The following is a 13,160-nucleotide window of genomic DNA, read 5'->3' as shown; positions in this document are numbered from 1 at the left end:
GGTCCTCTCCCCGCTCTTTCCCCTCCATAGGGGAACCAGGCAGGGGTGCCCACTGTCCCCGGGGCTTTTTGCACTGGCAATTGAACCTATGGCGGCTATTCTCCGCTCCTCTCCTGAGGTTCGGGGTATTGTCCGGGGTCCTTTGCAGGAAAAAGTTTCGTTATACGCTGATGATACCTTGTTGTATCTCAAAGACGACGGAGCCTCCCTACAGGCAGCACTGTCGCATATAGACCGGTTCGGACAGTTCTCGGGTATACGTATAAATTGGGCGAAATCAATTCTATTCCCACTACATGATGGTGAGGGTGGTCCCCGAGTAGATGGGCAACTACAGAGGGTTTCTCAATTTAAATATCTAGGGGTGGAAATACACAGAGACTTGAAACAATTTATTACCCTCAACCTGAGTCCGGTGGTTACCCAGTTGACCCAGAGGTGTACTGGGTGGAGGTCCTTGCCGCTTTCGCCAGTGGGACGGGTCAATTTAATTAAAATGTCGGTCCTTCCTCGGTTTACCTATCTCTTCCGTCAGACCCCAGTCCACATCCCGCTTAGATTTTTTAAGAAGTTAGATGGCATTGTTTCGTCCTTCGTCTGGAATGGTAGGCCCCCTAGAATAGCTAAAACAACCCTCCAACGGCCCCTTGTGAGGGGCGGTCTGGCACTGCCCTGTTTTCTGAAATACTACTGGGCGGCAGTCCTAGTGACTGTCAGGTGGTGGCTCTCCGAGGGCCCGGTCAACCCTGCGTCCTCGTTGGAGGCGGCGTTGTTGGGCTCTCATGCGGAACTCAGGAACCTGATCTATAGGGGACCACGATCTAACCCTGGGATAACCCTCCCGATGCGTACGACGCTTAAAATATGGGATCTGGTGAACAAAAGGTTGGTGGGCGCAGGGGTGTGGGCCCCGGGGACTCCCCTTTGGGGGAACCCCCGCTTGCCCCACTTTCAATCCATCCCGGATCCGATTGTTTGGGCCAGGCATGGAGTTATAACACTGGGGGACATAGTGTCCCAGGGGCAGCTACTCTCCTTCGATGCTATTAAACAGGCCAGGGACCTCCCGAACCATATGTTTTTCAGATTCCTGCAGTTGCGACACGCCTTCCGATCTCAATTCCCATCTAGAGCGACTCTTGGGGTGTCGGCGGTGGAGGAGGCGCTAGGTCCTGAGGGGGGAGGGACGCGCACACTGTCCATGGTGTATGCCGCGTTGACCGTATCGGAGGAGACTAGGATCTCCCATTTGTTTGAGCTCTGGCAAGGCGACATTCCGGAACTTACTGAGGAGGACTGGGAGGAAGGTTTACAGCAATACCTGACCCTTGCGATTTCTGCAAGGGACAGGTTTATACAATTGAAGTTCCTCCACCGGGTATATTTTTCACCGGCACGCCTGGCAAGGATTTACCCTGACCGATTGACTACCTGCCCCAGATGCAAAGAAGATGATGCTGACTTTTTCCACATGGTCTGGTCCTGCCCTGGGGTAGGGGGATTTTGGAGAGGGGTCCTGGCCGATATTAATGCAGTGGGGGAGCTTACGATTCCACTTAGCCCGATACCTCTCCTGCTGGGTATCTGTGATTTTCTGGATATCTCCTGGGGGAAGAAACTGTTTATTTTTTACACTACACTCTATGCGAGGAAAGCCATACTACTGCAATGGAATCAACCTCTCCCTCCTACTAAACAACTGTGGCAGTCCCTGGTGAACGCGGCTTTGCCGCTTTATAAACTTACATATCTGGGCAGGAACTGCCCTGGGAAATTTGGGAAGATTTGGGCGGCTTGGGTTGAGGCGAAGCATTTGACTATTGTTTAGGCTAGGGGGAGTGGAGGGAGGGGGGTTTCCCCTTTTTTTGTAATTTATGTGGTTTTTTGTGTGGTGGGGGGAGGTCTCGGGGAGGTTTTATATTTTATGTTGCAATGATTAGTGACTTTATATATTGCTAAGAACTATCTGTGCTTATATGTGATACATTTGATTATCTGTCTACTAAAATATGTATGTACCTTGCTGACGCATGTATGTTTTCTGTTTTTTTTTTTTTGTTTGAAACATAAATAAAAATTCTTTGTTAAAAAAAAAAAAGAAGGGTTAATGGGCTCTGCTGACACCTGTAGTTCATCCACAGAAATTACACTTTTTAAATGTAAGTTTTGCTGCATTGCAACATCATCAGCCACAACATGGCTGCACACAGGATTAGCAGTCTGACTGTTATCAGGCACATTGTCATAATCAGAGAAAGGCACAAATACAGTCTTATCCACAACATGGGGCTTCGCTGGCTTTACATTATCAGGTACATTATCTGTAATGTCCTCCTCATTAAACACCAACCGATCCCCCCGCATAGGAGACTCCATTACCTGGATGGCCCTCAGCATGCCTACTGAGTCCTGGGAAGGCATGGGGCTGCTTACCTCTCCCTGGGGGGGCAGGGGGGCGGAATTGGGGGTCTCCTCCTCCACCTCCATCTTTTCCACCCTTCCAAGCCCCCTGTCGTTACTAAACTTCTCCCTGAAGGGCCCATCTCTGCCTTCCATCATGGCCACAATGGTCTCCTGGTGGTCCACACGGACTTTGGCCAATTGGATCTCTGGATCCATGGATCCTTGCTTCTGGCTGTGTAAGTCCTCACGCTGCCTTCTCAGACGCTTCAGCTCCGCACGCAGCTTGTAAAGCTTATCCCTCTCCCTATTCACGACCTTTATCCCGGCCCCCACTCGCTCCCGAATGGCTTGCGAGCCTTCGTCCTCTCCAGGGGCAGAGAGATCCGCTTGTCCACCAGAAGGCATGTCACCCGATGGCCCAGGAGATGGCTGAGAACTTCCAGCAGGGGAGGCCCTGCTGGCCTCTATGGCTTCCCCAGAAAGGGGCCAGGAGAGCTGGGATAGATTTCCTCACCACTCCCCTCTCACACCGATCACCTGGAGGAGCTCCACAGACACCTTTCTCCTGACACACCTGTGCTCAATGATGGGTGGGGCACTATTCCTCCCACTGACACCAATGATGGGGCACTATTCCTCCCACTGACACCAATGATGGGGAACTATTCCTCTCCCGGACACCAATGATCTAGCACTATTACTCCCACTGATACCAATGATGGGACACTATTCCTCCCACTGATACCAATGATGGGACACTATTCCTCCCACTGATACCAATGATGGGACACTATTCCTCCCACTGATACAAATGATGGGACACTATTCCTCCCACTGACACCAATGATGGAGCATTATTTCTCCCATTGATACCAATGATGGGGCACACTTCCTCCTCCTGACACCAAAGATGGGGCACTATTCCTCCCATTTATGCCAATGAAAGGGCACCTTTCCTCCCACTGACATTAGTGATGGGGCACTGTTCCTCCCACTGACACCAAAGATTGGGCACTATTACTCCCATTAATACCAATTATGATATTTATATTATTATAGGACACTATCCTTACCTATGACACCAATGATGAGGCACTATTTCTCCCACTGACATCAATGATAGGGCACTATTCCTCCTACTGACACTAATGATGGGGCACTATTCTTCTCACTGACACCAAAGATGGGGCACTATTCCTCCCATTAATACCAGTTATGGGAAACTATCCTTACCAATGACACCAATGATGAGGCACTATTTCTCCCAATGACAACAATGATAGGGCACTATTCCTCCTACTGACACTAATGATGGGGCACTATTCTTCTCACTAACACCAAAGATGGGGCACTATTCCTCCCATTACTGTCAATTATGGGACACTATCCCTACCACTGACACCAATGATGGGGCACTATTTTAGCCACTGACACCAATGATGGGGCACTATTTTAGCCACTGACACCAATGATGGGGCACTATTTTAGCCACTGACACCAATGATGGGGCACTATTTTAGCCACTGACACCAATGATAGAACACTATTTCTCCCACTGACACCAATGATAGAGCAATATTTCTCCCACTGACACCAATGACGGGGCACGTTTTCACCCACTGACACCGATGATTGAACACTATTCCTCCCATTGATACCAATGATGGGGCACTATTCCTCCCATTGATACCAATGATGGGGCATTGTTTACTCCCACTAACACCAGGGCCCTTTCTTCTCCCACTGGCCCCGCAGTCCGCCACCCCTAACGTTTGAAGGACAGCAAACTGGCCCTTTGTTTGTAAAGTTTGGAGACCCCCCTGGCCATACATGTGGGTTAGGACCAGCTGAATTTTGATCAATGTATGGACACCCTGATTGTATGAAAGTCAATATCCCGATCAGTTTCTGTACAGCCAGCCAATCAGGTTTTTCCCGATTGATTAGCTATAGCTGGTGGCACTGATTATTGTATTCTTTATATAATCATTATATATATCTTTTGTCAGAACACACACAATGGCACCGAGCGTGGATCAAATGTGTGGATGGAGGAATTGGATCAATTTTTTTTCATTCAACCTGCTGGCTGAAAAAATAAAATTATGAATGCATGGGCTTCCTAAACTCTAGCACAATCCATCACAGTCTGTTTACTCTTTTAGATCGAACCAGTAAATGAGATGTGGAGATTTCAGCTTGGTTATATGTCTGTGCTTTGTACCTCCTTGTTGCACTTTGAATTGCGTTAGCAAATAAGGCCACATTAGTTCATGTTCAAGCATAAATATATCAGCCACACCCTACTAATGGCAAACGTGATAGCACACATCTATCCAATCAACAGCAGGGATTGAAAAACAGCACTCATGGGTACTGATGAGGCGGCACTGGTGGGCACTGATAGGCTACACTGATGAGCACTGATGAGGAGGCACTGATGATGCAGCACTGATGAGGAGGCACTGGTGGGCACTTATAGGCTGCATAGATGTACATAAGCCGCATCCTAGATGATGCTTTGCTTTGGGGGCCACAGCAAGAATTAGATCCCCTGTCATGTTCAGTATGAAGTACCAAACTGAATGGAACCACGCAGCAATGCATGTTGGTGCAGACTTTTAGGGGTTAAGACAGACATTGGGGAAGCTATATTTTGCCATCTCACCACCATTCAAATGCCCTCTGAAAAGCAATCCAATAAGGGTCACCTTTCAGAGGGCTAATGCTATAGTTTCGTCTGTATAAAGAATGTCTCATTTTATCCTGCCGTTGATACAAAAATAAAAATATTACACCACCAACATAAGCATACAGCTTAGGATGAGAGAATAGCGGAGTCTGTTTCACTAACTATATCAGATTCTTTATCAGATACAAATTGTTCTACTTACTTCTGAGCTTTAACAGCTTGTTCTCTACAGCTTTATCATCCCACAACTATAGCTGTCAGCTAATATATTAATGTTCTTTCAATTGTGTTCTTCTTTCTTTTTCTTCTGTGAGCTTATATAAACCACACATAAAACGCCCACAATACCTGACAGATGCTAACAAAGTGGATCAGTATAAAAGCATTAGTCCCTACTGTGCGCAAGAACAGCACATGTACGGGGTGCATGGGGAGAGGAGCGCTAGAGTGATAACACATTTCAGTGAGGTGTAAGAAAATGTTCACAAGCACAGCACAGAACACAGGCACCCCCAGGTCTCTGTACTACAGAACACCCCATGGGACCTCCAGTATGAACACATCTTTATTATCTCACTCATCCAGAGGGACTCCGAGTTGTCCTGTTAGATACAGTACTTCCGGAAAGTATTCACAGTGCTTCACTTTTTCCACATTTTTGTTATGTTACAGCCTTATCCCAAAATTGATTAAATTCATTATTTTTCTCAGAATTCTATAAAAAGAACCCCATAATGACAACGTGAAAAATGTTTGTTTGAAATCTTTGCAAATTTATTAAAACAATTTTTTTTTTTAAATCCTACGTACACAGCCTTTTCTCAATGCTTTGTTGAAGCCCCTTTGCCATCGATTACAGACTCAAGTCTTTTTGAGTATGATGCTACAAGCTTGGCACACCTATTTTTGGGCAGTATCTAAAAATTCTTCTTTGCGGGACCTCTCAAACGCCATCAGGTTGGATGGGGAGCGTCGGAGCACAGCCATTTTTAGATCTCTTCAATCGGGTTCAAATCTAGGCTCTGGTTGAGCCACTCAAGGACACAGAGTTGTCCCGTAGCCACTCCTTTGTTATCTTGGCTGTGTGTTTTGGGTTGTTGTCCTGTTGGAAGATGAACCTTCACCCCAGTCTGAGGTCCAGAGTGCTCTGAAGTAGGTTTTCATTAAGGATATGTCTGTACATTGCTGCATTCATCTTTCCCTCAATCCTGACTAGTCTCCCAGTTTCTGCCACTAAAAAACATCCCCACAGCATGATGCCACCACCATGCTTCACTATAGGGATGGTGTTGGCCAGGTGATGAGCCTGATTTCCTCTAGACATGATGCTTGCCATTCAGGCCAAAGAGTTGAATCTTTGCTTCATCTGACCAGAAAATTTTGTTTCTCAAGGTCTGAGAGTCCTTCAGGTGCCTTTTGGCAAATTCCAGGTGGGCTGTCATGTGCCTTTTACTGAGGAGGGGCTTCCGTCTGGCCCCTCCACCATACAGGCTTGATTAGTGGAGAGCTGCAGAGATGGTTGTTCTTCTGGAAGGTTCTTCTCTCTCCACAAAGAAACACTGGAGCTCTGTCAGAGTGACCATCGGGTTCTTGGTCACCTCCCTGACTAAGACCCTTCTGCCCCAATCCCTCAGTTTGGTCAGGCAGCCTGCTCTAGGAAGAATCCTGGTGGTTTCAAACTTCTTCCATTTACGGATGATGAAGGCCACTGTGCTCATTGGGAAGAATTTTTTCTGCACCCTTCCCCAGGTCTCTGCCCGATAAAATCTTGTCTCAGAGGTCTACAAACAATTCCTTGGTCTTCATGGTTTGGTTTGTGCTCTGACATGCACTGTTAACTGTGGGACCTTATATAGACAGGTGTGTGCCTTTCCAAATCACATCCAATCAACTAAATGTACCATAGGTGGACTCCAAAAAAGTGGTAGAAACATCTCAAGGATGATCAGTGGAAACAGGAGGCACCTGAGCTCAATTTTGAGTGTCATGGCAAAAGCTGTAAATACTTATGTACATGGGATTTTTTTCGTTTTTTATTTTTAATAAAGTTACACAGATTTAAAATACACTTCTTTCACGTCGTCATTATGGGGTATTGTTTGTAAAATTTTGAGGAAAATCATGAATTTAATCAATTTTGGAATAAGGCTGTAACATAACAAAATGTGGAAAAAGTGAAGTGCTGTGAATACTTCCCTGATGTAATGTATAAGAGAGCCCAGATCATTCCTAGCAAATCCAAATCTGAAGACAAAAAATGATCATCAGTCCTCGGGGCAGAGCCGCCTAAAACTTTTTTTCAGTCATGGCATGCTTTATAAAGTGTGTTATAATGCATTTTTGTGGCACCCCAGTCTAAAATCGGTCGCATGCGTGTCTCACCCTCGGAAGAGCCGGATCACGTACAGTATATAAACACGTGATCCGGTACATAGCTGTCGCTCTGTAGCAGTAAAACCGCTATGGGACAGAAAGCAATCGGTTAAAATCAATTCACTAATAACATAAAAATGGCATCAGGAAACACTCTTCCAGTGGTCTCACCACCTCACGCTGGGCAGGATGGCTGCTACATCCCTGTCACTTCTTATACTGATGTCACAAGGTTGCCCCGTAACCACGCTCCAACGCATTTCATCATATCCGATTTCATCGCAGTGGGCCCCTCTATTCTCTGATACAAGCCCTATTCTGGGACAAAGATTAACTAGCTACATCTGCTTACATCTGTTTACAAGAATCCACCGTCCCCTGTCTTTTTAAATCAAAATCCTCAGGTCACACCCATCTTTCAACCCTCCACCCCCCACCAATTTTTTGACATCGAGGTCCTCAGTCCTCCAACCTTCTGATTTTTGAAAGTACAGCTATGGCAGTGGGTAGCAAGCAGCATTTGAAACAGAACAATACCATATGCAATAATATTAAAGTGTTAAAGCTCTAATGATTAGATTTAGCCTTGTTTTAAAAAGTCTTTGATGTTTATATCCAGCCTCCACCTAAAACATGTACTTTGACCTTCTGCATCAACTCCTCCCTCATATTTATTGCTAGTGCTGGGTGAAGGGTGAAGCATGAGTTTGGGCCGAACATTGGTTGTTCGCCCATTTGGCAAACACCCAATTGTCAAGGCTTTTGACCATTTGTCTGGCCCGCCGAATGCCCCACAATGCACTGCCCACCGCACAGTGCATTGGAAGCCTTGATTAGCTGAAGCAATGAAGGCTTTGCCCAATCAGGGCACAGAACACTGTCAGAGCCATGATTGGAGAAAGTAATGAAGACTGTGTCCAATCATGGCTTATTGCTCATAGACCCAAGCAACACTATAAAAGGTTCCTTCTCAGACCAGCCATTTGCAGTGTGACATTGGAGTGGAGATAGATAGAACAGGGCTTGGTTCATTGCTACTAGCAAGTTAGTGTGCTATAGTGGGCTATTGTAATTCTGTTGTGAGTGTAAAGTATCAGTGTAGTGTGACTATAGTGATAGTGCAGCGTGAGTGAGTGTAGTGCAACCGTTCATTTTTACTGTCGTGTCAGTTTAGTGTGTCAGGGCAGGTTCGCTGCAGTATATTGAAGTGTGTCAGTGTAGAGTGTCAGGGCAGTTTTCCTGCAGTATATTGAAGTGCATCAGGGCAATTTTACTGCAGTATATTAAAGTGTGTTAGTGCACTTTTACTTCAGTATATTGAAGTGCATCATTGCAGTTTTAGTGCAGTATATTGTTATATTGTAGTGTGTCAGTGGAGTGTTTCTGTGTAGTGAGTACTCAAGTTAAAGTGCCCCAAGCACCACTTCCCATTAATTAAAGTGCATCCAAATACATATTTCCCAGTCTCTATTACATTTCGGTAATAAGAACCCCACCCCCCAATCATGTCTGGGCAGACGTTCCCATGGCACTGTGTACACAAGCAAAGGTGGATGGGTCTGTCATCAGGCAGGACACCATTTTCTCTGTTTAGTGATGTTGCCAGTGCTATCCAGCCACAGAATGCCGAGGAGGTGGTGGACTGGCTTAATAAACCATCCTCATCCTCATCCTCCTCATCCTCTATCACTCAAGCAGAGACTAGTGCGCAGTCCACCGTAGCTACCAGTGTGGCTTATTCTGCCTCCTTGTCCACAGCTTCTCCTGTCATAGTCCCAGCACATGCATGGAAGGGTCAGCTGAGTTTTTCTAATACAGCGTCAGCCACTTGCTCCATGACGATACACAGACATTACTTTATTCTGATGTTGGTTCTGAGGTTGAGGAAGGTAGTAACATGAGCCTACAGAGAGGGGAGAACACTGGTACACAACAAATCGACAGTCATGTTCTCCCAGCGTAATGCCAAGTTGGCTCCAGTGATGATGAGGATGGAGGGGATGATGATGATGAGGTCACTGATGCGACTTGGGTGGCGGAAAGAGCAGAGGAGGAAAGTGAGGGTGAGGCACAGCCCCAAGGAGGCAGCCATCATGGAAGAGTAGAGAACAGCCACCCTATTCCATCAGATTGTCAATCTGTTATCTCCCGGCTCACTTGGTACAGCTCAACTGTGTTGCATTTTGCGAACTTTGCCTCAAGCAGATAAAGTGTGGCCAAACACCAGCCATTTGGGTACCAAATGCTTGACAAGGCATATAAACTCCCACCACTCAGCCCTTTCGGCAAGAGCACCTGAAAGCCAAACAAAATGGACGCAATTCTGCTCCTCACATTTCAGGTCTACCCCCCCCCCCCCCCCCCCCAGCCTCTACTGACAGGGATGATGGTATAGCAAAGGGTGTCACAGGTCCTTGCAGCACACCACCAGCTGTAGACTATAGCAGGCAAAATTTTCTTTACCAGCTGCTGCAGCAAAATAAAAAAAAACAGTCAATGCCACCCACATGTCCAGCATTTAAATTCAAGCTGGTCAAAGCTGCTGGCTTTCCTTTCTGTCTGGTGGATTCTGCCCCTTCTCGTGAATTTGCAGAATGTGCTGTACCACAATGGCTAGTTCCCAGTCACTATTTCTTTGCGCGTAAGGCCATTCCAGCTCTGTACCATCACGTGGAAAGGAATTTTGTGGCATCGTTGGGCAAGGCAGTCAGCCGCAAGATCCATGGTTCGGCTGTGACGTGGTTCAGCAAGCATGGTCAGGGACGATATATTTTTTCACAGCATACTGGGTAACTCTGCTTGCAATTCAGAAGGATGCAGGACAGGGCTTAATGCTGCAGCTTATGAAAAAGGAGGATTAGCTCCCTATATGGCCAAATTCTTCAATTCTCTCCGGGATGGAGCCCCCCTCCCGAATGACTCTTAACACAGCATTTATCTCAGTAATACCGAAACCTGGTAAAGACACTTGCGAAGTGGGAAACTACAGGCCCATATCGTTGATCAACAATGATCTTAAAATTATGACTAAGATACTGGCAAACAGAATGTCCAGCTTTACCTAATAACATTCATAAGGACCAGGTGGGCTTCATCCCGGGGAGACAGGGACCGGATCAGGTGAGAAGGGCAATTGACCTAATATCCCTGTTGAATTCTCGATGGGACGGGGGCTCGGCACAAGAAGGCCTTCTGCTATCTTTGGATCTGCAGAAGGCATTCGATTCTGTTTCGTGGCTATATCTTTTTGAAATTCTCACTAAATGGGGTTTTGGGGCAAGTTTTCTGAAGATTCTGCACGCCCTCTACTCAACCCCGTCTGCTCAAGTACGTTTATTAGGCCATCTTTCAAAGCCATTGGACATCCATAGAGGTACTAGACAGGGATGTCCCCTGTCGCCTTTAATTTTTGCCATAGTAATAGAGACATTGGCCATTGCCATTAGAGCGGACATAAACATTAAAGGTGTTCGCTGCGGCTTAGAAGAGCATAAATGCGCAATCTTCACTGACGACATGCTAATATTTCTGACCTCGCCACTAGTCTCCACCCCCAATTTACTTTGACTACTACGGGACTTCGGCACTATTTCAGGCCTCCAGGTTAACATATCGAAGTCAGTCGCCCTCAATATTTCGGTTCCCTCATCAACCGTTTCCCAACTTACGCCTTTCTTTCCCTTTTCCTGGGCCTCGGATAAGATTCCCTATCTAGGTGTCTTTTTGACCAAGTGTGTCAGCAATTTATACAATGCCAATTATCCCCCCGCTTTCCGATCTCTGGAGGCGGATCTCGCTAAATGGTCTAAGGAAGGCTTATCTTGGCTGGGCAGGCTCAACGCAGTCAAGATGAACTTACTACCACGCGTATTGTACCTATTTAGATCTTTCCCCATACCTGTAACAAAGTCGATCCTATCCAACTTCCAATCAAAGGTGGTTGGATTTGTCTGGGGAAAGCGGGGTCATAGACTGGCACATGATATTCTGTTCCGCCGGACAACCCAAGGTGGCTTAGGACTTCCTAACCTTTGTTTATACTACCAAGCAGCACAACTGGTACAATTCTCAGCAATATATACTAAGACCTCTAGGCCCGACTGGGTTTCCATTGAGAGACAGGCAGTGCCTAACTATACATTAGATTATCTGTTATGGAGACCAGCAAAGCACAGACCCGCTATCTTAGCCCCCACACTGTCTCACTTCCTAGCACTATTTGATCGACTATACAAAAATGAACGCCTGATATCCCCACTGAAACCTCTCACACATCTATTGCATAATCCCGATTTCCCTCCAGGCATGAACATCCAGGCATTTCACTGGTGGCTGAACAAAGGCCTTTTCAGAATTGGACATTTCCTTTTGCCCAACGGCCCCATTTCAGTAGGCCACTGCCGTTCTAAACTGGAAATGCCCGCTTCAGAACAATTCAGATTTTCACAGATTAGACATTTCCTACATTCTCTTGAACCAGACAAACCAAATATCTACAAGGTAACGATATACGAGCAATGGTGCACGAACCAGGGTCTCTGCAAAGGAGGAATTTCCCTCATTTACTCGTCCCTGGCAGATAGGAATGACAAGCCAGCATACGCCCGCTCTTGGGAAGGGGACTTGGACATCCAGCTGGATCCGGAGACGTGGTTTCAAGTCTTCAGACAATCATCTAAAGGTGTTCTGAACATTTCATTAATCAAAGCTAACATCAAAATTCTAAAATGTCCCTGTGCGACTTTACAAGATGTTCCCAGAGACTTCACCCCTCTGTTTCAGAGGATGTGGTCATTTAGGCACGATGCTCCATATCTGGTGGACATGCCCCCGCATACGAAATTTTTGGAACAGATTTCTGCATCTAGTGCGGAAGGTTACGGGGGCTCCAATCCCTCAGGACCCTTCGTATATTCTGCTGAACCGCAGGTTACACCACACCTCTAAGCACACTCAACAACTAATTTTCTTCATGTGCTTGGGAGCCAAGATCACTTTAGCAAAGGCCTGGAAAACCTCTAAGGTATCCATCTTGGCTGCCAGGTACAAAATCTCCTGGATTATGGTTCAGGAACAAACAGTAGCTAAACTGCGGAATACCACCCAACAATTTGAGTTGACCTGGGAACCATGGGCCCAGTACATCAAAGTTCCACTATATCTAGGGCACTTACAGTCATAAGATCTATACGGATGGAACCATGACCCTGATCCCTGTATAACCCTCACCCCCCACACCTTTCCCTCTCCTATCCTAGTCCCACTTTCTCCTTTTTCTCTTTACCTTCCTTACGCAGGATTTCTAACAATAAGATACTGGTCTGATGTTCTCTTCACCCTAGAGTTTTCGCCTTCCGTTAATCTTTGTTGAACTGACTGGAATTAACTGGTACTGGAAAGGTTTACCTGAGAGGGCCTGGGAGCTCCAGAGTATGTCCCTCTGTCTCCCTCCCGGGGGCATAACTTCTGTGACCCCGGGGGGAGCGGAGGGAAGCAGGTGAGGGCCTCTTTAGCGGGAGCTCCCCGAGCTATCCCACTCCACAGTGTGAGCCCATAGGGGTGGAGTGGTGATCTCGGGGACTGCCGCGGGAGGCACCACCGGGTTTATAGCAATACTTCCTAACCTCCCACTCAGGCCTTCTTTTACATCATTGCCGAAAGATTGAGCTTCGACAGTACCGAAGCCTTGTTG

Source organism: Lithobates pipiens, unplaced genomic scaffold (assembly GCF_037356315.1).
Source record: "Lithobates pipiens isolate NorthernLeopardFrog02 unplaced genomic scaffold, aLitPip1_a1.2 Scaffold_19, whole genome shotgun sequence".
NCBI classification, from domain to species: domain Eukaryota; kingdom Metazoa; phylum Chordata; class Amphibia; order Anura; family Ranidae; genus Lithobates; species Lithobates pipiens.
The sequence above is the reverse complement of the archived record's forward strand: the minus strand, read 5'-3'. Positions refer to the sequence as shown.